Genomic DNA, 24,425 nt, shown 5'->3' with positions numbered 1-24,425 from the left:
CTACGGAAGTAGGATTGCCCAACCTTCCTTCCGAGGAGTGGCTGGTGGGTTTGAACCGCCAGCCTTCTGGTTAGCAGTCAAGTGCCTTAGGCACTATCAAAACAACAATGAAATACCATCTTGCCTCAGCACTACTAGCAAAATTCAACAAGACAGAAAATAACAAATGCTGGTGAGGATGCTGAGAGATTGGGACTCTCATACAGTGCTGGTGGGACTGTAAAATAGTACAACCACTGTGGAAAGCAGTATGGTGATTCCTTAAAAAGTTGGAATTAGAAATACCAATTGACCCAGCCATTCTGTTAACTAGGTATATATCCTAAAGAAGTGAGAGCCATTACAAGAACAGACATATGCACATGTTCGTTGCAGCACTATTTACAAAAGCCAAAAGATGGAAACAATCTAGGTGTCCATCAACTGAGGAATGGATAACCAAACTGTGGTACATACACACAATGAAATACTATGCATCCCTAAAGAATAATACAGAATCTGCAAAACACTGCATAACGGGATGAACTTGGAGGACATTATGCTGAGTGAAATAAATCAATTACAGAAGGACAAGTATTATATTAGTCCATTATTGTAAAAGTCAAGGAAAGGTTTCTCTATGGAAGGAAATTTTCTTTCTTGGTTACCTGGGTTTGGAGGGGAGGGGAGGGATCACTGTTAGGTAGAGACAAGTATTGATTTGGGTGAAGAGAAGTACAATGTACCAAATGTGAGTGATCAGCATGGTGGCATTGAGGAAGAGGAAGACAGAGAGAGATACATAGGAGGTGCAGACAACAAAGATGAACCCTTTTGCATATATAATACTGCATTTTCAGTGAAGGCATACACGGATATACGGGTGGATAGATGGGTGGACAGGCTGAACTATTAGGTAGGTCTGTGCAATGGGGAGTGTACCCAAGACCATGTATAGGGTTGGCAGACAATGGATCTACAAGTGTATTTGTATGTTCTGTAAGAATTCCCAGGTGTATAGCAGAGCTGACAAGGGACAAGGTTGTAGTCACTTCATGGTCACAGCCAGCTACCTAGAGGGAGCGAGTATATTCTCGGGACCATAGTCACAGGGGACATCAAGCTCAATTGGCATAACATACTACACAAAACATTGTTTCACCTCCTACTTTGGTGAGTAGCAACTGGGATCTTAGAAGCTTGCACGTAGCCATCTAGATACAATGATGGGTCTTCTCGTCCAGAGCAAAGAAGGATGAAGAAAATCAAAGATTCATGGAAAGAATTAATCCTAGCGACTCAGACACATGTGATCTGTAGCCTATATGACTGTGAGACCAGAAGAACTAGGTAGTGCCCAGCTACACTGTCAACCACTTGCAGGGGGATCTGTGTAGGAGATCCTGGATAGAGAAGGAGAACAATGTGGAACAAAACTCAAAATCATTTGGAAATAAAAAAGGGGGGGTGGGGACCCAGTTTGCTGGTCTGATAGAGCCTGGTGGAACCACTGAGACTATGGCCCCTAGCTGCCCTTCAGGTCTGCAATTATACCCACACCTATGGCTTCCAGCATAACAAAAGACAGGCATATGAGTTAAACATTTACCTGAAGTAGATATACTCCTTGGAGAGAATAATCATGGGAGAAAGAAGGGCTGTTTATGCACAGGCAGACAGCTCAGGGGGCAGGAGTGCATGAAGGGATGGACACAGGGAAGAGGTAACTATTGGGAGGAAGTGGGAGGGGAGCTGTTGCATTGGGGTAAATTGTAGTCAATGTCAAGAGAGAAAGTATATGGAACTTCTGTATGGAAAGTGAATTTGCTCTAAATTTTCACCCAAATCAGAATAAAAAAATAATAATATAAAATAATTAAAAAGTTATTTGAGAAAAAAAATAAAAAACTAATGACAACAAAAAAAATCCTGAAAATATTCAGAAAAAATAACATACTGCCTATAGAAGAACAACAATTTGAGCAGTTTTTTTGTTAGAAAACTAGAGGCCAGAACAAATGGCACATGTTTAAAATGTTGAAAGGAAGGAGCTATGTCTCTGAATGACATATCCAGTGGAAATATCTTTAAGAAATGAAAATTAAATAAATATAATTTCAGAAAAAGAAAGACTAAGAGAATTTTAGCCATCTGAACTGCTCTGGAAGAATTATTAAAGGAAGTTCTTCATATAGTAGGGAAATGAAATGATGCCAGAAGGAAATTGGCAATATCAGGAATGAAGAAAGGACAACAGAAATAGTAAATGTCTAGTGTGGGGTAGTGATTTACTTGGTATGAGTGTTCTAGCCATGGTCTTTGTGACTCCTATCAGATTACTGGGTGGAACTATGTAAATGTAAGGTGCTTGTGGCTCACCCAAGGGGATTGGATAGCTTGCTAATAATGTAAATAAGGTACATGGCACCCTTGTGGGAGTTGTTGTTGTTGTTAGGTGCCATTGAGTCATCTCTGACTCATAGTGACCCTGTGCACAGCAGAATGAAACACCACCTTGTTCCACGCCAGCTCCCAGATCCCTGCTGTGCTTGAGCCCATGGCCGCAGCCACTGTGTCAATCCATCTCACTGAGGGCCTTTTGGGAGTGGGACTATGGAAATAAGGGATATGGAGCCCTAATGCAGGAATTGGTTAGTTTTGTCATTCTGTTAGGCTTAAAATGAGTCCTCCTAGAGGCAGAAAGGGGATCTCATTAGCATCAAGAGAGAAGAGCCAGAGGTGGGCTGGAGCATGTCCTCGGACCCAAGATTCCTGTGTTGGACCTCCTTGCCAGAGAGACTGGCAAAGTGATGGCACAAAGACAGCAGCAGCGGAATCAAGAGACATGAGACAGAGCAGCAGGCTTGCTGTTCCATGGAGCGAGAAAGCTGAGCGCCTTTGGGCAGGAGGCTTGCTGACAGAGTAGGGTGCTCCTGGGTGCCTCTTTTGGCAGAGCTAAAAGATATTTGTAATACCTCCCTGAGCCAAAGCCAGGACAAGAGGCGAAGGCCCAAAGAGAGATGTCCCTTTGGGCATGGTCAAGGAAAGGCTGTCTTGATAGAAGAATTGTATCCTGAGCACATTCTTGAACTTGAATTGTAACCTGTTACTTCCCTAATAAAGCCCTAATTGTGAGTATTATTTGTGACTTCTGTGTGGCCATTGCAATGAATTACTGAATATAGCAGAATAGAGAGTGCTATGGGAGGGATGCATGGTGTCAGAGTTGGTGAAATGTTCAAAGAGTGATGGAATGCCTGGCTTCATAGGAATAAACCTTGATTGCTGATAGTGATTCTGTTTCCCCGTAGTGAAGTTAGAGGAGGTCAGAGGAGGGCACCATCCCCTCGCCCTTTTTGCATCTAGGTAAATATAATAAACTATTTTCCTCTTGAAGTCTTTAAAATATGATTGAAAGAAAGTATAATATTGTGTGATGACTTCTCAATGTATGTATATGTAATTTTGGAGTTCCTAGGTGGAGCAAACAGTTAAGTACTGGACTACTAGCTGAAAGTGGTTTGAACCCACCTGAGTTTGTTAGGAAGGCAAGCCTGAAAGTTTGCTTTTGAAAGGTTGCAATCTTGAAAACCCTATGGAACAGTTCTGCTCTGCTCACATGGGGTCACCATGAGTCAGAATTGACTGGATGGTGACCAACAACAGCAATATGTAATTTATCAAAAGAGAGCTATATAGAGATCTGGTTTCTAAATTCCATTTGAAGTGATAAAAAATGTGTTTTCTTTCATCATTATTTATTTATTTATTAAACATTTTACTGTGCTTTAGGTGAAAATTTACAGAGCAAATTCATTTTCCCAATCAATAGTTCATACACAAATAGTTCTGTGACGTTGGTTGCAATCCCCACAATGTGTCAGCATACTCCCTATTTCCTCCCTGGCTTCCCTGCTTCCATTTTTCCAGTTTCCCTGTCCCTCCTGTCTTTTCATCTTTGGTTTTGGAAAAATGTTGCCCTTTTAGTCTCATATAGTTGATTGTTCTGAAGAGCACATTCTTCACATTGTTTGTTTTATAGTCCCCTCTATTATTTGGCTGGAAGGTGGCCTCCAGGAGAGTCATCAGTTTCAAGTTAGAATGTTTCAGGGAAATAATCTCAGGGGTTCCTCTAGTATTCTTCCAACCCGGATGTCTAGTTTTTTTGTTTGTTTGTTTGTTTTGTTTTTTTACCCATTCTAACCAGGACCTTCTATTGTGGTCTTGATCAGAATTCTTCTATTGTAGTTGGTTGTGGTAGCCAGGCACCATTTAGCTCTTCTTCTTTCCAGTTAGAGGATTCTCTGGTTCATGTGGACCATTAGTCCTTTGGATTAATTATGTCCTTGAGTTTTCATTCTCCTGTGGTCCAGGTAGAGGGAGACAACTAACTACTTGTTAGATGGCTGATGACAAGCTTTTAAGACCTTAGATACTACTCATGAGACTTGTTGTTGTTGTTGTTATGTGCTGTCGAGTCGGACCCAACTCATAGCGACCCCTCCTTGGGTTTCCAAGACAGTATCACTACGGAAGTAGATTGCCCCATCTTCCTTCCGAGGAGTTGCTGGTGGGTTTGAACTGCCAGCCTTCTGGTTAGCAGTCAAGTGCCTTAGGCACTATGCTACCAGAGCTCCTCACTCATGAGACTAGGATGTACATTATCTTTATGAACTGTGTTTTGCCATTGACCTAGATGACCCCTGAGGCTATGGTCCTTTGCCTTCAGGTCCAGTGATTGAGTCCCAATGAGTAAGTAGTTTCTATAACTGTACTCCTAATTTTCCCTATTATGTATATAAAAGTACATGTGCAGTATTTCCAAATATGTATGTAGAAATATCTCCCGAGAAACACCAACCAAAACAAACCCAAACTCATTGCCATAGGGTTGATTCCAACTCATAGTGAACCCTGCTGGGTTTCTAAGGCTGTAAATCTAAGTGGAGTCAGACTACCTTATATTTATTCCATGGATTTGCTAGTGGGCTTGAAACACTGAGTTTTTAGTAAGCAGTCAAATGCTTTAGAAATATTTACCACATACCTACATATAGATGTGGATATACTCCTATAAGACTTACCTCACCAATTTAGGAAACATTAACTTATGTGTCTACACACAAATTATTATTAGTTATTACTGCTGTTGCAGGACTATATGTTATAGTATTTACTGTGTTGTTGTGTTGTTAGGTGTTGTTGAGTCAGCTCTGACTCATAGTGACCCTGTGTACAACAAAATGAAACACTGTCCGGTTGTGTGCCATCCTCACAATCCTTGCTATACTTGAGCCCATTGTTGCAGCCATCTTGTTGAGGGTCTTCCCCTTTTTCACTGACCTTCCACTTTAGCAAGCATGATGTCCTTTTCCAGGGAATGGTCCCTTCTGACAATATGACTAAAGTAGGAGAGACGAAGTCAGGCCATTCTTGCTTTAAGGAGCATTGGACTGCATCTCTTCCAGGATAGATTTGTTCATTCTGGCAGTCTATGGTATTTTCAGTATTCTTCGGCTTATTTATTGTCCAGCTTTCACATGTGTATGAGGCTATTGAAAATACCAGAGCTTGGGTTAGGTGCACCTTAATCTTCAAAGAGACATCTTTGTGCTTCAAATGTTAAAGTGGTCATTTGCAGCAGATTTGCTCAGTGCATTGTGACATTTGATTTTTTGACTGCTGCTTCCATGAATGTTGATTATGGATCCAAGTAGTATGAAATCATTGACAGCTTTGGTCTTTTCTCCATGTATTGTAATGCTGCTTATTGGTCCAGTTCTGAGAATTTTTGTTTTATGCTGAGGTGTAATTGCTACTGAAGACTAGTCTTTAATATTCATTAGTAAGTGCTTCAGGTCATCTTCATTTTCAGAAAGTGAGGTTGTGTCATCTGCATATCACTGGTTGTTAATGAGTCTTCCTCTAATCCCGATATCAAGTTCTTTGTCATATAATTCAGGTTCTTGCATTATTTGCTCAGCATACAGATTGAATAAGTATGGTGAAAAAAATGCAACCCTAACACACATCCTTCCTGATATTAAACCATGCAGTGTTCCCTTGTTCTGTTTGAAAAATAGCTTCCTACTCTATGTGCAGGTTCCTCATGAGTACAATTAAGTGTTCTGGAATTCTCATTCTTCTCAATGTCATCCATGATTTGTTATGATCCACACAGTCAAATGCTTTTGCATAGTCAACAAATTGCAAGTTAACATCTCTCTGGTCTTCTTTGCTTTCAACTAAGATCCACCTGACATCAGCAATGATATCCCTCATTTCACATCCTCTTCTGAATCCAGCTTGCATTTCTGAAAGTTCCTTATCAATATACAACTGCAACCTTTTTTGACTTATCTTCAGGAGAATTTTACTTACATGTAATATTAGTGATATTGTCCTATAATTTCTACATTCTGTGGGATCACCTTTCTTTGGCATGGGTGCAAATATGGATTCTTCTAGTCAGTTGGCCATGTAGCTGTCTTTCAAATTACTTGGCATAGACAAGTAAATGCTCCCAGCACAGTGTCAATTTGTTGAAACATCTAAATGAGTATTCCGTTAATTCTTGGAGCCTTGTTTTTCACCAATTACTTCAGTATAGCTTCACTTTTTTCTTCAATACCATTGGTTCTTGATCATATGCCACCTACTGAAATAGATGAACATTGACTAATTCTTTCTTGTACAGGGACTCTGTGTACACCTTCCATCTTTTTTTTTTTTTATGCTTCCTGCATCGTTCAATGTTTTGGCCAAAAAATCTTTTAATATTGCAAATTGAGCTTGAATTTTTTCTTCAGCTCTTTCAGCTTGAGAAATGCTGAGTGTGTTCTTCCCTTGTGGTTTTCTAACTCCAAGTCATTGCATATTTCATTGTAATTGACTTTGTCTTCTCAAGCTGCTCTTTAAAATCTGTTCAGCTCTTTTATCTTGTAATTTCTTCCATTTTCTTTAGCTACTCTCTGTTCAAGAGCAAGTTTCAGAGCGTCTTCTGATATCCACTTGATCTTTTCTTCCTTTCCTGTCTTTTAATGACCATTTGCTTTGTGCAGGTATGATGTTTTTGATGTCATCCGACAATTTGTCTGGTTTTCGGTAACTGGTGTTCAGTGTGTCAAATCTGTACCTCACATGGCCTCTAAATTCAGGTGAGATATAATCAAAGTCATATTTTGGCTGTCATGGACTTGTTTTATTTGTCTTCAGCTTCAACTTGAACTTGCATATGAGGAATTGATGGTCTGTTCCACAGTCAGCTGCTGGCCTTGTTTTGGCTGAAAATATTGCACTTTTGCATTGCCTCTTTCTTCCTTTCTTTTTCTTTTTTTTAAATTGTGATTTGGATGTAAGTTTACAGAGAAAATTCATTTTCCATACAGCAGTTCACATTCTTTGTCTCATGATAATGACTACAGTTTACCACAATTCTATTGCCTCTTTCCATAGATGTACATTCCTGTGTATTCCATCTGGCGAGGTCCACCATCTATAGCCACTGTTTATGATGTTGAAAAAAGATATTTGCAATAAATAAATTGTTGGTCTTGCAGAATTCTATCAAGTGATCTCCTGCATCTTTTCTATCACCAAAGCCATATTTTCTAACAATTGGTGATTCTTCTTAGTTTCCAACTTTCTCATTCCAATCACCAGTAATAATAAATACATGCTGATTGCATGTTTGGTGAATTTCAGACTGCAGAAGTTGGTAAAAATTTTCAGTTTCCTCGTCTTTGGGTTTAGTGGTTGGCATGTAATTAAAAAAAAATTATTATGCTTTGGGTGCAATTTTATAAAGCACATTTATTTTACATTCATCAGTTCATGCACATCTGATTTCATGCCCCGATTACCATCCCCAACCATAACAAACTCTCCTCCCCTCCTGTCCCTGTGACTACCCCCTCCCTGTGCCCTTCTTAATTATGCATTCCTGTCTGTTCAGCTTTCTCTCTATGTGAATGCTACCCCTCTGGTGTCTTATGGCTGATAGCTCTAAGGGGTGCATCTCCCTCGAGTAGGTGAGTGCATCACCTTGGAGTAGGTGTCTGCATGTGTGTTTTTCTACTGTGAGCTGAGAGCCAATCCAAGGGAGTGAATCCATTTCTAGGCTTGAAGGGTAACCAGGGACCATAGTCTTGGGGGTTCCACCAGACTCCATCTGATCACTAATTCTGGTTATTTTTGTGGTGTTGAATTTTGGTCCACATTTTTCATCCCACTCTATCCAGGATCTCCAGTTTTGATCCTTTTCCGAATGGTTGGCATTTGTAGCTGGGCACCAACTAGTTCTTCTGGTCTCAGGGTCATAAAGGCTGAGGCCTTTGTGGTCCATTTTATCCTCAGACTAATAGTTTCCAGTTCCTTTGATTTTCTTTTCACTCTTCTTTGATTCAGATGACAGGAGAACAATAGTTGCATCTTAGATGGCTACTTGAAAAGTGTTAAGATCCCTGTGCTACTCACCAGTGTAGGTTGTGGAACAAGATTTTATATGCTATGTTGGGCCAATTGAGCATGATGTCCCTCCCCTGAAACTATGGGTCTCAGTCAGCAGGCCATGTAATTCTCTCTCTCAAGGTTCTTGGCTGTCTCTGAGAAGTTACTCCAACTTTGTTCTGTTGCTTCTGTAATGTATGTGGCTAATTTTGTAACATAAGTATATATGTAAGATTGTCTTCAGCCAGATCTATCCCTGGTCTAGGGTATATTCCTGTTCTTCTACCTTCACCTGATCTTCTCACCTGTCTATGCATTTATCCATAGCTTAGTGTTTGGTGTTAGTGGTAGTGCAGTACTGTGCTTGTACTAGTATTTGCTTCTGTTGTCTATAGGTTATGTGCACATTTCAGTGTCCTTCCTTTCCCCAATGTCATGATGGTGGTCACAGACTTTTCCGTACCATCCCTCCCCTCATCCAAATCAACATGTGACCCCCAACTAGTCTGAAATTTTCCCTCTCTTTCCCTCCATTCCCTGGTAACCAACAAAGTGAATTTCTTTCCCTATGTAACCTTTCCTTGACATTTTACAATAATGAACTCATACAGTATTTGTTTCTCTGCAATTGACTTATGTCACTCAGCATAATGTCCTCCAAATTCATGCATATTGTGAGATTATTCATGTATTCTTCATTATTCTTTAATGTTGCATAGTACTCCATTGTGTGAATGTACCATAGTTTTGTTATTCATTCATCTGTTGATGGGCTTTTAGGTTATTTCCATCTCTTTGCTACAGTGTATTGTGCTGCAGTGAACATGGGTGTGTATATGTCTGTTCATGTCCTGTTTCTCACCTCTTTAGTAAGGATATATTCCTAGTAATGGAATTGCTGGATCAAATGGTATTTCTGTTTTCAGTTTTTTATGGAAACACCATATCATTTTCCAGTATGTTTTTACCATTTTGCAGCCCCACCAGCAGTGTATGAAAGTTCCAATCTCTCTGCAACCTTGGCAATAATTGTTACTTTCTGTCCTGTTGAATTTTGCTATTATTGCTGGGGTGAGATGATATCTCATTGTTGTTTTGATTTGCATCTCTTTAATGGTTAATGAAGGTAGCTCTGGTGGCATAGTGCCTAAGGCATTTGACTGCTAACCAGAAGGCTGGTGGTTCAAACCCACCAGCCACTCCTTGGAAAGAAGACTGGGCAATCTACTTCTGTAGTGATACTGCCTCAGAAACCCAAGGAGGAGTCTCTACGAGTCGGATCCGACTCTATGGCAGTGAGTTTGTTTTTTTGGAATGGCTAATGATAGTGAGCATTTCCTCATGTATTTGTTGGCCACCAGTATATCTTCTTTAGTGAAGTGTCTATGCATGTCCCTTGCCCATTTTTAAATTCGGTTGTTTGTCTTTTTGGTGTTGAAGTGTTGAAGTTTTCTATAAATTTTGGAGATAAGTCCCTTTTCAGATATGTCACAGGCAAATATTTTTTCTCAATCTGTAGGTTCTCTTTTTACCTTTTTGGAGAAGTCTTTTGATGCACATAAGATTTTAATTTTTAATAGTTCCAGTCATCTAGCTTCTCTTCTATTGCCTGTGCATTTTGGGTTATGCTTGATTATCTATTTATGCTATAGATTAGGGTCCCTAGATTTGCCCCTATTTTATCTTTGATGAGCTTTTTAGTTTTGAGTTTTGCATTTAAGTCTTTGATCTAACTTGAGTGAGTTTTTGTGTATTGGGTGAGGTATGGGTCTTGTTTCATTTTTCTGCAAGTGAATATCCAATTTTGCTAGCACCATTTGTTGAAGAGGCTATCTCTCCCCAATTTAATGAATTTTGGTCCTTTGACAAATGTCAGCTGTCCATAGATGGATGGGTCTATTTCTGGGTTTCCAATTCTGTTCCATTGGTCTGTCGTCTATCATTGCACCAGTTCCCCGCTGTCTTAATTACTATGGCTGTATAATAGGTTTTGAGATCTGGGAGTATGAGAGCTCCTACTTTTTTTTTTTTCTTCCTCAGTAGTGCTTTGTTTATCCTAGATCCCTTCTTTTTCCATACGAAATTAGTGATTGATATTTCCATGTCCTTAAAAATGTTGATGGAATCTGGATCAGGATTGCGTTAAGTGTGTAGATTGGTTTGGGTAATACTGACATTTTCACAATATTTAGTCTTCCTATCCATGAACAAGGCATGTTCTCCCAAGATCCCTTGTAGTTTCTTGTAGTAGTATTTTGTAGTTTTCTTTTTATAGTCTTTTGTGTTTCTGGTAAGATTTACTCTTAAATATTTTATCTTAAATATTTGGGTGAAAGTTTACAGAGCAACTTCAGTTTCCATATAGCAGTTCACATATACTTTGTCTTATGACAGTGACTATAATTAACCACAATGCAACAGCTCCCCTCCCACTTCCTCCCCATATTTCTCTTTCTTACCTTATTGCCCTGGCTAGGACTTTCAATACAATGTTAAATAGAAGTGGTGATAGAGGGTATCCTTATCTGGTTCCTGTTCAGGAGGAAAATGCTTTAGCCTTTCTCCATTAACAATAATGTTGGCTGCTGGCTTTGTGTATATGCCCTTTATTATGTTGAGGATTTTCCCTTCTATCCTATTTTGCTAAGAGTTCTGAATAGGACGATGTGTTGGATTTTACTGAATGCCTTTTCTGCATCTATTGATAAGATCATATCATTCTTTTCTTTTGTTTTGTTTATGTGGGGGATTACATTGTTTGTTTTTCTGATGCTGAACCATCCTTGCATACCAGGTATAAATCTCACTTGGTCAGGTTGTATTATTTTTTTTTAGTATGTTGAGTTCTCTTGGCTAGAAATTTGTTGAAGATTTTTGTGTCTATATTCATGAGGGATATTGGTCTGTAGTTTTCCTTTTTGGTGGTCTCTTTCCCTGGTTTTGGTATCAGTGATATGTTTGCTTCATAGAATGAATTTGGGAGTATTGCATCTTTTTCTATGTTCTGAAATAGTTTGAGTAGTATAGGTGTCAACTCTTTGCTGAATGTTTGGTAAAATTCTCTAGTGAAGCTGTCTGGGCCAGGACTTTTTTTTTTGTGGGGAGTTTTTTTTATGACCTGCTCAATTTCTTCTTTTGTTATGGGTCTGTTTAAGTGTTCTATCTCTGAGTGGGATAGTTTAGGTAGGTCTTGTGTTTCTAGAAACTTGTCCATCTCTTCTGGGTTCTCGAATCTGTTGGAGTACAGTTCTTCATAATATTCTGTTATTATCTTTTTTTTTTTTTTTAAATTTCAGCTGGTTCTGTTGTGATGTTGCCCTTTTTGTTTATTATTCATGTTATTTGCATATTCTCTTTCTTTTCCTTAGTTAAATTTGCCAATAGTTTGTCAGTTTTCTTAATCTTTTTGAAGAACTAGCTTCTTGTTTTGATTTTCTCTATTTTTTTGTTTTATTTTGTTTTCTGCTTCATTTATTTCTGCTCTGATCTTTATTATTTCCTTACTTCTGGATACTGTAGGTTCCTTTTGTTGCTCTATTTCTAATTGTTGGAGTTGTTGACTTAAACTGTTTATTTTGACTCTTTCTTCCTTTTTGATGTGTGCATTTATTGCTATAAATTGACCTCTGAGTTCTGCTTTCTCTGTGTCCCAAAGGTTTTGGTAAGTTGTATCTTCATTTCTCATTTGTTTCTAGGAATTTTTTTATTTCACACTTTATTTCTTCTGTTACCCAGTAATGTATTATTTAGTTTCCATATATTTGATATTTTTTCCTCAATTTTCCTATTATTGATTTCTAATTTTTTAGTGCTGTGATCCAAGAAGATGCTTTGTAGTATTTCAGTGTTTTTAAATTTATTGAGACTTATTTTGTGTCCTAACATATGTCCCATTCTGGAGAATGAGCCATATACACTGGAGAAGAATGTGTTTTGTGCTTTTGTTGGATAGAATTCTCTATATATGTCTATCAGGCCAAGTTGGTTGGTTGATTGTTGAGTTCTTCTGTATCTTTGTTGAGGTTCTAGTTGTTCTGTCTCTCCTTGAAAGTGGTATGTTAAAGTCTCCTACTATTATTGTAGAGTTGTCTTTTTCTTTTCAATTCAGTTAATATTTGCTTTATGTATTTTGGAGCACTTTCATTGGGTCCACAGATATTTATTATGGTAATATCTTCTTGGTCAATTGACCCTTGTACCATCGTATAATGTTCTTCTTTGTCCCTTATGCTGTTTTTCCCCTTTAAGTCTATTTTATCAGAAATCAATATTGCCATGCCTGCTCCCCCCCCCCTTTTTTTTTTGTATATATATATATAGGGCTGATCTGCCCATTTTACTGTCTTTTTTTTTAACATTATGATTTGGGTGAAAGTTTACAGAGCAAATTCACTTTCCATACAGTAGTTCACATACACTTTGTCTCATGACATTGACTATAATTTACCACAATGCAACAGCTCTGCTTCCACTTCCTCCCCATAGTTACCTCTTCCCTGTGTCCTTTTTTGCATACTCCTGCTCTTTTTTGGTGCCATTACCTTGGTATCTTTTTTCCTACCCTTTCATTTTTAATTTGTGTCTAAGGTGGGTCTCTAGTAGACAGCATTTTGATGGATCTTCTTTTCTTATCTAATCTGCCACTCTCTTTCTCTTTACTGCATTTAGTCCATTCACACTGATTGGCACATTAATTTGAATTATAATAGTATTAACTGGTCTTGCTTGTAACCATATGGATATTATCCTATCATTGACAGCATTATACTTCAAGATAGATCTTGAAACATTCTTTGTGGCAATGAATGCCACACCATTCCTCTTCAATTTGTCATTCCTAGCATAGTAGATCATATTATTGTCTGATTCAAGATGGCCAAAACCAGCCCATTTCAGCTTACTAATGCCTATGATATTAATCTTTATGTGTTCCATTTCATTTTTGACAACTTCAAATTTTTCTAGATTTATACTTAGTATATTCAACATTCCAATTTTTAATGGATGTTTACAGTTGTTTCTTCCCAGTTTGAGTTGTGCTCCATCAGCAAATGGAGGTCCCAAAAGCTTTACTCCATCCACGTCATTAAGATCGACTCTACTTTCAGGAGGCAGCTCTTCTCTAGTCATATTTTGAGTGCCTTCTGACGTAAGGGGCTCATCTTCCAGCACTATATCACACAATGTTTCAGGGCTATTCATCAAGTTTTCCAGTAATATACTAGACAGTTTTTCATTGCTATTCATAAGGTTTTCACTGGTCAATTCTTTGAGAAGTGGATTGCCCCCTCCTTCTTCTGAGTCTGTTTTAGTCTGGAAGCTCTGCTGAAACCTGTCCACCATGAGTCACCCTGCTGGTATTTGAAATACCAGTGGTATAGCCTCCAGTCTCACAGAAATATGCTAGTCACCACAGTAGGAAAATTGACAGATGAGTGGTGGACTACTATCTAGTTAGTATTTTTCTATCCTTCCCCCTCCTTTCCCTGGTGACCATCAAAGAGTATTTCATTCAGTGTTTAAACCTTTTCTTGACTTTTTGTAATAATGATCTTATAATATTTGTCCTTTTGTTTTTGACTTAATTCACTCAGCATAATATCCTCTAGATTCATCCATGTTGTGAGATGTTTCATGGATTCATCATTTTTCTTTATCATTGTGTAGTATATCAATATTGATAGACATTGATTTTAGATAGACTGTGAAAAGTTAAGTCTATGCAATATAATACTTAGAGCAATTACTAAAGCACTATGCAAAGGATTATAGTTGAAATCAAGATAGATAAAGTGTAATAATAAAAAGAAATTTAAATAACCCAAAGAAGGTAGAAAAGGGAAAATAGAGGAACAATAACCAGAGAGCACAGACAGGGGAAAAAAAAAAGCAAAAGTAGATCTAAATCCAAACATATCAATAATTATATTAAATGTGAATAGTATAAACACACTGGTTAAAAGATAGAGGTTCTCAGAATGTATCAAAGGGTAACTCAACTCTATGCTCTCTATATGGAATTCACTTCAATTATGATATAGATAAGATGAAAGTAAAAAGTTGGGGAAAAATATATACCATGCAAACACTGATCAAAAGAAAGCTTGAGTTAACAGTGGGAAAATTTTTACATAATCTCAGAAAACTCTTTTGTAACAAAAGAGTCAAAAAACTTTACCATGTATACTAGCAGAGGGAAGGGTGGTTTGAATTTGATGGGAAATTGAAAAACTTCAAATTTTGTTTATCACAAGGGGGGTTTATTTTTCTTATATTTAGAAACTAGATTTTAATACTGCTACCTTTTATGATATAACTAATACTGTGTTTCTGTACCTTCCCACATATATAATATCATTTTATCTCTATACCGAACTATAATATAATTTATTAGATGACTTTTTAAATGGTAGTTAATCTAAACATGTGTTGCATCATTAATGCACATAAATAAATCGAAGTGATGACAGTATGAACAGCTATGACCTATACCTACTGCCATTGAGATGATTCCAACTTATAGGAACCCCCACCAAGTTTCCAAGGCTATAAATCTTTATGGAAGTAGATTGCTTCATCTTCCTCCCACAGAGCAGCTGCTGTGAATCAAATCTTCTGATTAGAAGCCAATGCCTTGCCCACTGCACCACCAGAGCTCCTTTATGACCTATAGGCAAGGACAACTATGTCATTTTTCCCTCCTAGCAAAAAGTTCTTTAAAAGGTTATGGATTGTAAAAGGCATCTAATTTTAAAAAATGATTTAACCAAATAGAATAACTAAAATTACAAAGGCTTTGGAAGGAAACATAGAGATATGTTTTCTTCCAAGGTATCTATGACACCAAAAGCATCAATAGCAACAATGACAACAAACAAATTGTTAAATTGGACTTCATGAACATTAAAACTTTTGTGCATCAGAGGACATTATCAAGGAAATGAAAAGACAACTTATAGATAGGGAGAATATATTTCTAAATTATAGATCTGATAAGCATATAACATCCAAAAAATACAAACAATTCTTATAATTCAACAACAAAAAGACAATGCAACTTAAAAATGGCAAAGGACTTGAATATACATTTACCCAAAGAAGATATACAGATGGGGAAGAAGTACATGAAAAGATGCTCAATATCACTAATGAACAATGCAACACACTGCCATCAAATCATATCCGACTCATAACGAACCCTCCTTGGGTTTCCGAGGTGGTATCACTACAGAAGTAGATTGCTCAACCTTACTTCTGAGGACACTAGTTATTTGGAAAATGCAAATCAAACCACATACCCAATAGGATGGCTAATAATAATAATAAATAAAGTGGAAAATAACAAGTGTTGGCAAGGATTTGGAAAAATTGGAATCCTTGTACAGTGGTAGTGGGAATATATAATTGTTCAACCACTGTGGGAAACACTTTGTCAATTTCTTGAAAAGTTAAGCATAGGATCACTGTCCACCCCCTATCCACCGCCATCGAGTAATTCCGATTCATAGGGACCCTATTAGACAGAGTAGAATTGCCTCATAGAGTTTGTTGTGTTGTTGCTGTTGTTATGTGCCGTCGAGTCATACCCGACTCATAGTGACCCCTCCATGGGTTTCCGAGGCAGTATCACTACGGAAGTAGATTGCTCCATCTTCCTAGGCTGTAAATCTTCTCTCATGGAGCGGCTGCTGGGTTCAAACCAACAATAATTTGGTGAGCAGCCAAATGCCTTAACTACTGCACCACCAGAGCTCCTTCCATAATTACCATATAGTAGTAATTCCACACCCAGGTGTATGCCCAACGAATTGAGAACAAATACTTAAGTAAGTATATGTACATGCATGTTCATAGAAATAATATTGACAATGGCAGAAGCGGATAAGAGCTCAAATGTCCATCAGTGGATGAATGGATAAACAACTTGTGGCATATCTATACAATGGTGTATCATTCAGTTGTAAAACGATATGAAATACTTATACATGCTACAACACAGATGGACCTTGAAAACATTATGCTAAGTGAAAGAAACCAGAAACAAAAGGTCATATATTGTATGATTCTATTTATATAAAAGATCCAGAATAGAGATAGAAAGGACATTGGTGGTAGCCAAGGGCTGGGGGTAGGGAAGGGGTAATGAAGAGAAGGTGCTTTATAGGTAAAGACTTTGCTTTGGAGCAATGGAAATGTTTTGGAGCCAGATAGAGGTGGTGGTCTTATAATACTGAGAATGTATTAAATGCCACTGAAATGTTTAGTTAATTTTATGCTGTGTGAATTTCACTTCAATAAATAATTTTTAAAAGTCATTTGAAAATTGACTGAATAAATTCTATGCATAGAATAATGTCTGGAAAGTGATATACCTCAAAATGTTCACATTGTTCATTTGTGGGTCAGTTATTCAGTCAGTCAACAAATATTTTCTCACCATTAAAAAAAAAAAAAAAAAACCTTCCCTGACCGTTGGGAGCATACATTCTAACAAGACAGACAGACAATAAATAACCAATATGTTAGGATGTGATACCAGTTGCCATTATGTCAACTCTGACTCATGGTAACCCCATGTATGACAGAGTAGAACTGTGTTCCATAGAATTTTTAGTGGCTGATTTTTCACAATTAGATTGCCAGATCTTTCTTGTAGGGCATCTGTGGTGTTCTTAAACTTCTAACCTTTCACTTAGCAGCTGAACGTATTAACCAGATGTCCCACCCAAGGACTCCTAGAGGTGATAGCGTTATGGAAAAAATAGAGCAGGGAATGGAGAAATAAAGGAGTAAAGTTTGGATGAAGTAGAGTGGGCTATGAAAGGGGTGGTCAGGGTCACCCTTTAAAAGGTGAATTTGAGCCAACTCAATGAAGGAGAGAAGCAATAAGAAATTGTATATCTGGCATGGAAATACCCAGTGAAAAACTCAGAGCGAGGAGTTCAATAAACATGTTCCTGGAACAGCAAGAAGCCAGTGTGGCTACAGCAGAATGAACAAGGGGAAGAAGGAATTGATGCCAGAGTAGTTGATGTTTCTGTTAGTTGTCATAAGGAAGAATATTGTGTACCACCATTGGGCCATCATAAGAAGTTTGGCTGTTTCTCTAAGGGAGATGGGGAGGCATTAGACAACAGGAATACTAAAACACTGCATTTTCTATCGTGTCTCTTCATTTTTCATGGAGTCCTCCCTCCCGCCCTCCCACTTTTCCTTCATCTGTCACTCCTGCCCACTTCCCTCCTTCCTTTTTAAACAACCCTATGCTTTAAGGAGCTCTGGTTGTGTGGTGCCTAAGGTGTTTCACTGATAACCACAAGGTTGGTAGTTCAAACCCACCAGCTGCTCCAAGGAAGAAAGGAAGATAGGGCAATCTACTTCCGTAAAGATATATTGCCTTGGAAATACATGGCACTAAGAGTAGGAATCAACTTGATGGCAGTGAGTCTGGTAGTCTGTATGCTTTATTATTTATTTTGGGAAAATAGTACCTAGTTGGACAACTCTACATGTTTAGGGCTAAATATATTAAGTACTTTTATGTACATCATTTTGTTTTATCCTAGGAAGCATTCTTTTCAATTATACAAAGAAATCTTATGATTACAGCACTTAAAGGAGTATCTCTAGAAACATTTTGGATGTTGGCACAGCTGAAGACATAACTACTTTGACCCACTGCTTCACACCAACTTTCAGAGACAAAAGAGGTCTAATAAGTCAAATACAGACAAGGGCACTTGAGGGCTTCTCAGTTACCCTAGAGTGCAATCACTCAGTAGTTTTTTATGTAGTTCATAGTGTATTTGGGGTGAGGCCAGATTTATAATCTTAATCTGTGATTTAGTGAAGACACTTGCTTTTTCTTGAAATGAATTATTCACTCTTAGGGAGGCAGGGTTTCTGATTCTTGGAAAAGACGAGATTAATTCTAGGATCAGGTTGTTGATGGGGAATTTTCCTAGAAATGGCACTGAATGTGGTATCACTTTTTAACATCTGGGGGAGTAATGCTGTCTTTATTATTCCTAAAGGATATGAATAAGTGAAATATGTGGAGGAGAAATCACACCATTGAGATGGCCTCTTTCCTTCAGGGAACCTTCTTCATTTCTTTCTCCTTTATAAGATGATAAATGGCTTGATTTTATTTAAACTGAGGGAAACAAATGAAACCATTAAATGTTATATTTAAAACAAATACATGAATAGAAGTGGAGAGTCTTTCTTTAGGCCACATGGTCTGCTGCCCATACATGCATCTGCCGACTTTCCAACACAACTGCCAGACACTGTCTCCACAGGTTTATTTATTTATTTAGTTATTTTACTTTTTATTGTGGGTTGGGTGAAAGTTTACCATTAATTAGATTTACCACAATTAATTTTCCATTAAGCAGTTTTGTTTGTTTTTAATTTTTATTGTTATTTGGGTGAAAATTTACAAAGCAAATTCATTTTCCATACAGCAGTTCATCCACATTTTTCTCGTGACATTGACTACAATTACTCACAATGTAACAGCTCTATTCCTACTTCCTCCCTGTAATTACCTCTTTCCTGTGTCCTTCCCTTCCATGAACTCCTTCCTCCTGAGCTGTCTCCCTATGCCAACACTGCCTGTAATAGTAAAGGTTATATGTCAACTTTGCTGGGCCTGATTTCGAGTGACTGGACAGCTGGTGGTAGTTATTCCCCGTAATGAGACTGACAATCAACTGCATGATGGAATCTGCTGTGAGCAGCTGAGCCAAGTAGCTGTTTTAGGGATGTGGTCTGCTTCCCATATATAAGAAGTTTGAAATGGTCTACAGGTTATGGCATGCTTGGACCCTACATGTACCCAAGTCGTTGTTCAGCAGCCTGCATGTTGTCTGCTAATCTTGAGACTCTTAATGGACTTGAATCAATGGCCTGCCATGCAGTTTGGCAATATTGAGACTGAGCCTTTTTACTTGTTGACCATGGGTTTGTCAGCCTCAGCAGCTGGCAGCTCCCTGAGTGAAGAAAAGCCTTTAACTTCAGTGGGCTGGGAGCAAGAGGCAGAGCTGCCCCTAGAGGCTGGCACTTTAAATTCAGACTTCTAGCCTCCCAAACTATAAGAGAATAAACTCCTGTTTGTTAAAGCCATCCCATTTGTGGTATTTTGTGTTAGAGCAGTATGAAGTTTCCAAAACACTGCCCTTCTGTTCTCCCAGGATTGATTGCTCCAAGTAATGTATCTACCTGATATAAATGTTCAGCCCACATGCCTGCCTATTGAGCTGGAAGCCAGAGGAGTAAGTTAAATTCCAAACCTGAAGGGTAGCTAGGGACCATAGTCTCAGGGATCTCACCAGGCTCTATCGGACCAGCAAACTTGGTCTTTTTTTTTTTTTTTTTTTTTTTTATGATTTTGAGTTTTGTTCCACATTGTTTTCCCACTTGATTCAGGATCTTATACACCATCCCCCTCTGAGTGGTTGACAGTGGTAGCCAGGCACCATCTAGTTCTTCTGGTCTCATGGTCATATAGGTGAGGTCTTCCAGTTCCTTGAAGTGATTTTTTCCATGTGTCTTTGGTTTTCTTCATTCTTTTTCACTCTGGATGAGGAAAGACCCATCATTGCATCTAGATGGCTGCTTGCAAGCTTCTAAGACCCCAGTTGCTGCTCACCAAAGTATGATGTAGGACAATGTTTTTATATAGTATCTTATGCCAATTGAGCTTGATGTCCCCTGAGACCATTGTCCCAAGCTCAAAGGTCCACTACTCGGTCCCTCCTAGTAGCTAGCTGTAGCAAAGAAGTCACCACAACCTTGTCCCTTGTCAGCTCTGCTATACACCTAGACATTCATACAATACATACAAATATGCTTTTACAAACAATGTCTGCCAACCCTATACATGATCATGGGCACAGTCCCCTATGCCTAGACATACCTGGTTGTTCAGCCTATCCAACCATCTATGTACCCATAGATCAATGGCTGCCATCACTGACAACACAGTACTGTGTATGCAAAAGGGTTCATCTTTGTTTTCTGAACCTCCCGTGTACCTCCCTGTCTTCCTTTTCAATGCCACCATGTTGATCACTCACATTTGGTACATTGCCCTTCCCTTCTCCAAATTAATACTTGTCTCTACCTATCTAGGAGTATTCCTTCCCCTCCCCTTCCACCCCTTATAACCAACAAAGAAAGTTTCCTTCCATATATAAACCTTCCTTGGCTTTTTACAAAATACAATATTTGCCCTTCTGTGATTGACTTGTTTCATTCAGCATAGTGTCCTCCAAGTTCATCCATGTTATGTGGTGTTTTTCAGATTCTACATTATTCTTTAGGGTTGCATATTATTCCACTGTGTGTATGTACCATAGTTTGGTTATCCATTCTTCTGTTGATGGCTATGTAGGTTGTTTCCATCTTTTGGCTTTTGTAAATAGTGCTGCGATGAACATGGGGTGTGCATATATCTTTCTTGTCCTAGCTCTCACTTCTTTAGGATATATACCTAGTAATGGGATTGCAGGATCACATGATATTTCTCATTTCAACTTTTTAGGGAATCACCATACTGCTTTCCACAGTGGTTGTGTCATTTTATAGTCCCACCAGCAGTGTATGAGAGTCCCAATCTCTCCACATCTTCACCAGCATTTGTTATTTTCAGCCTTCTTGAACTTTGCTATTAGTGCTGGCACAAGACAATATCTCGTTGTTTTGAGTTACATCTCTCTAATGGCTAATGATCGTGAACATTTCTTCATGCATTTGTTGGCCACCTGAAAATTTCTTTTGTGAAGTATCTATTCATGTCTTCTGCTCATTTTTTAATTGGATTGTTTGTCTTTTTGTTGTTGAGTTCTTCGAGTTTTCTATAAATATTAGAGATAAATTCCCTTGTCAGATATGTTGTTGCTGAATATATTTTTTCCCAATCTGTAGGTTCTCTCTTTACTATTTGGAGAAGTCTTTTGAAGCACATAAAATTTTAATTTTTAGAAGGTTCATTCATCTAGTCTATCTTCTGCTGTTTGTGCGTTTTGGGTTATGCTTGACAGTCTATTTATGCCATAATTCAGGCCCCTAAGTTTACCCTATTTTTTCCTTGAGGAACTTTATAGTTTTAGGTTTCACATTTAAGTCTTTGATCCATCTGGAGTTACTTTTTGTGTGTGGTGCGTATTATGGATCTTGTTTCATTTTTCTGCAAGTGGATATCCAGTTTTCCAAGCACCATTTGTTAAAGAGACAATCTATTCCCCATTTAATGGATTTCAGACCTTTGTCAAAAATCAGCTGACCATAGGTCGATGGATCTATTTCTGGGTTCTGAATTCTATTCCAATGGTCTAGGTGTCTGTTGTTGTACCAATACCAGGCTATTTTCACTACTGTAAGAGCTCTGGTAGCATAGTGCCTAAGGCACTGGACTGCTAACCAGAAGGCTGGCGGTTCAAACCCACCAGCCACTCCTCGGAAGGAAGGTTGGGCATTCCTACTTCTGTAGTGATACTGCCTCGGAAACCCAAAGAGGGATCGCTATGAGTCGGGGCCGACTCGATGGCAAATAACAACAACAACAACAACAGTTGTATAGTAGGTTTTGAGATCTGGGAGGAGGATCTCAAAGTAGGTATTTTTTCTTCTTCTCCAATAGTGCTTTGCTCATCCAAAGTCTATTTCTTTTACATATAAAATTAGTGATTGGTTTTTCCATATACTTAAAGAATGATGATAAGATCTGGATTGGGATTGCACTGAATGTGTAGATTACTTTGGGTAGTATTGACATTTTCACAATGTACAATCTTCCTATCCACAAGCATGGTATGTTCTTTCATTTATGTAGATCTCTTATGGTTTCTTGAAGTAATCTTTCATAATTTTCTTTGTACATCTCTTTGTGTCCCTGGTAAGATTTTTTCCCATGTATTTTATTTTTTTGGTAGCTATTATAAATGATAATATTTATTTTCTTTTTAGCAATCTCTTTGCTGGTGTAGAGGAATCCAACTGATTTTTGTATGTTGAACTTGTATCCTGTCACTATGCTAAATCTCTGAATGAGTGCCAATAGTTTTCTTGCTGAGTCTCTTGGGTTCTCTTTGTGTAGGATCATATCATCAGCAAATAGGGATACTGTTACTTCTTTCTTACCAATTTGGATGCCTTTGATTTCCCTTTCTTGCCTTATTGCCCTGGCTAGTACTTCAAATAGAATGTTGAATGGAAGTGGAGCTACAGGGTATCCTTGTCTGGATCCTGTTCACAAAGGGAATGGTTTCAGTCTCTCTACATTGAGAATAATGTTGGATGTTGGTTTTTCATATCTTCTCTTAATTATGTTGAGGAATTTCACTTGTATTCCTATTTTTTTCTGAAATTTTTTTTCAGAAATGGGTGTTGAATTTTATCAAATGCCTTTTCTGCATTGATTGATATAATCATGTGGTTCTTTTCTTTTTTCTTTTTTTTTTTTTTTACTATGTGACGGATTCTGTTGATTGTTTTCCTAATGTTGAACCATCCTTGCATGTGTTGTTGTTGTTAGGTGTCATCGAGTCATCTCAGACTCAAAGCGACCCTATGCACAGAACAAAACACTGCCCGCTCCCATACCAGCTCCATGATCCTTACTAAACTTGAGCCTATTGCCACAGCTACTGTGTCAATCCATCCGGTTGAGGGCCTTTCCCTCTTTCATTGACCCTTCACCTTACCAAGCATGACATCCTTTTCCAGGGAGTGGTCCCTTCTCACAACATGACTAAAGTAGGTGAGACGAAGTCTGGCCATTCTTGCTTCCAATGAGCATTCGGCTGTACTTCATCCACGAAAGATTTGTTAGATCTTTTAGCAGTCTATGGTACTTTCAGCATTCTTTGCCAGCACCAAAATTCAAAAGCATCAACTCTAATTCAGTCTTCCTTATTCACTGACCAGCTCTCACATGCATATGAGGTGATTGAAAAATACCATGGCTTGTGTCAGGTGCACCTTATTGCTCAAGAGACATCTTTGCTCTTCAGCACTTGAGAGAGGTCCTTTGCAGCCAATTTGCCCAATGCTATACATTGTCTGATGTTCTGACTGCTGCTTCCATTGGTGTCGATTGTAGAACCAAGCAATGTGAAGTCTCTGACAACTTCAATCTTTTCTCCATTTATTGTGATGATGCTTATAGGCCCAGTTGTGATGATTTTTATTTTCTTTATATTGAGATGTAATCCATACTGCAGACTGTATTCTTCAATCTTCATCAGTAGGTGCCTCAAGTCATTCTCACTTTCAGCAAGCTTAGTTGTGTCATCAGCATATTGCAGGTTGTTAATGATTCGTCCTGCAATCCTGATACCACATTCTTCTTCCTATAGTCCACCTTCTTGGATTATCTACTCAGCATAGATTGAAGAAGTATGGTGAAAGGATACAACCCTAACACACTCCCTTCTTGATTTTAAACCATGCAGTGTCCCCTTGTTCTGTTTGAATGACAGCCTCCTACTCTATGTACAGGTTCCTCATGAGTACAGTCAGGTGTTCTGGAATTCCTATTCTTCTCAATGTTACCCATAATTTGTTATGATCCACACAATCAAATACTTTTGCATAGCCAATAAACACAAGTAAACATCTTTCTGGTATTCTTTGCTTTGAGCCAAGATCTATAAGACATTAGCAAAGATATTCCTCATTCCATGTCCTCTTATGAAATCTGCTTGCATTTCTGGAAGTTCTCTGTCAATATACTATTGTAACCATTTCTGAATTATCTTCAGTAAGATTTTACTTGCATGCGATATTAATGATATTGTTCGATAATTTCTATATTGTGTGGGGTCACCTTTCTTTGGAATGGGTACTGTATGGATCTCTTTCAGTCAGTTGGCCAGGTAGCTGTCTTTCAAATCTCTTGTCATAGCCAAGTGAATGCCTCCAGTAGTACATCTGTTTGTTGAAACATCTCAATGGGTATTCATCAATTCCTGATGCCTTGTTCTTCACCA

General features: G+C 38.2%; 1 protein-coding gene across 1 annotated transcript in view; it reads left to right on the top strand.

Annotated features, from left to right (window-relative positions):
• SUGCT (succinyl-CoA:glutarate-CoA transferase) overlaps positions 1-24,425 on the top strand; it is a 1,528,177-nt gene that overhangs the window by 619,812 nt on the left and 883,940 nt on the right. The gene's annotated exons all lie outside the window — the stretch shown is intronic.

This window comes from Orycteropus afer, unplaced genomic scaffold (genome assembly GCF_000298275.1).
Source record: "Orycteropus afer afer isolate SDZICR_OR568_19922 unplaced genomic scaffold, OryAfe1.0 scaffold00077, whole genome shotgun sequence".
NCBI classification, from domain to species: Eukaryota; Metazoa; Chordata; class Mammalia; order Tubulidentata; family Orycteropodidae; genus Orycteropus; species Orycteropus afer.
This window is presented reverse-complemented; position numbering and strand designations above follow the sequence as displayed.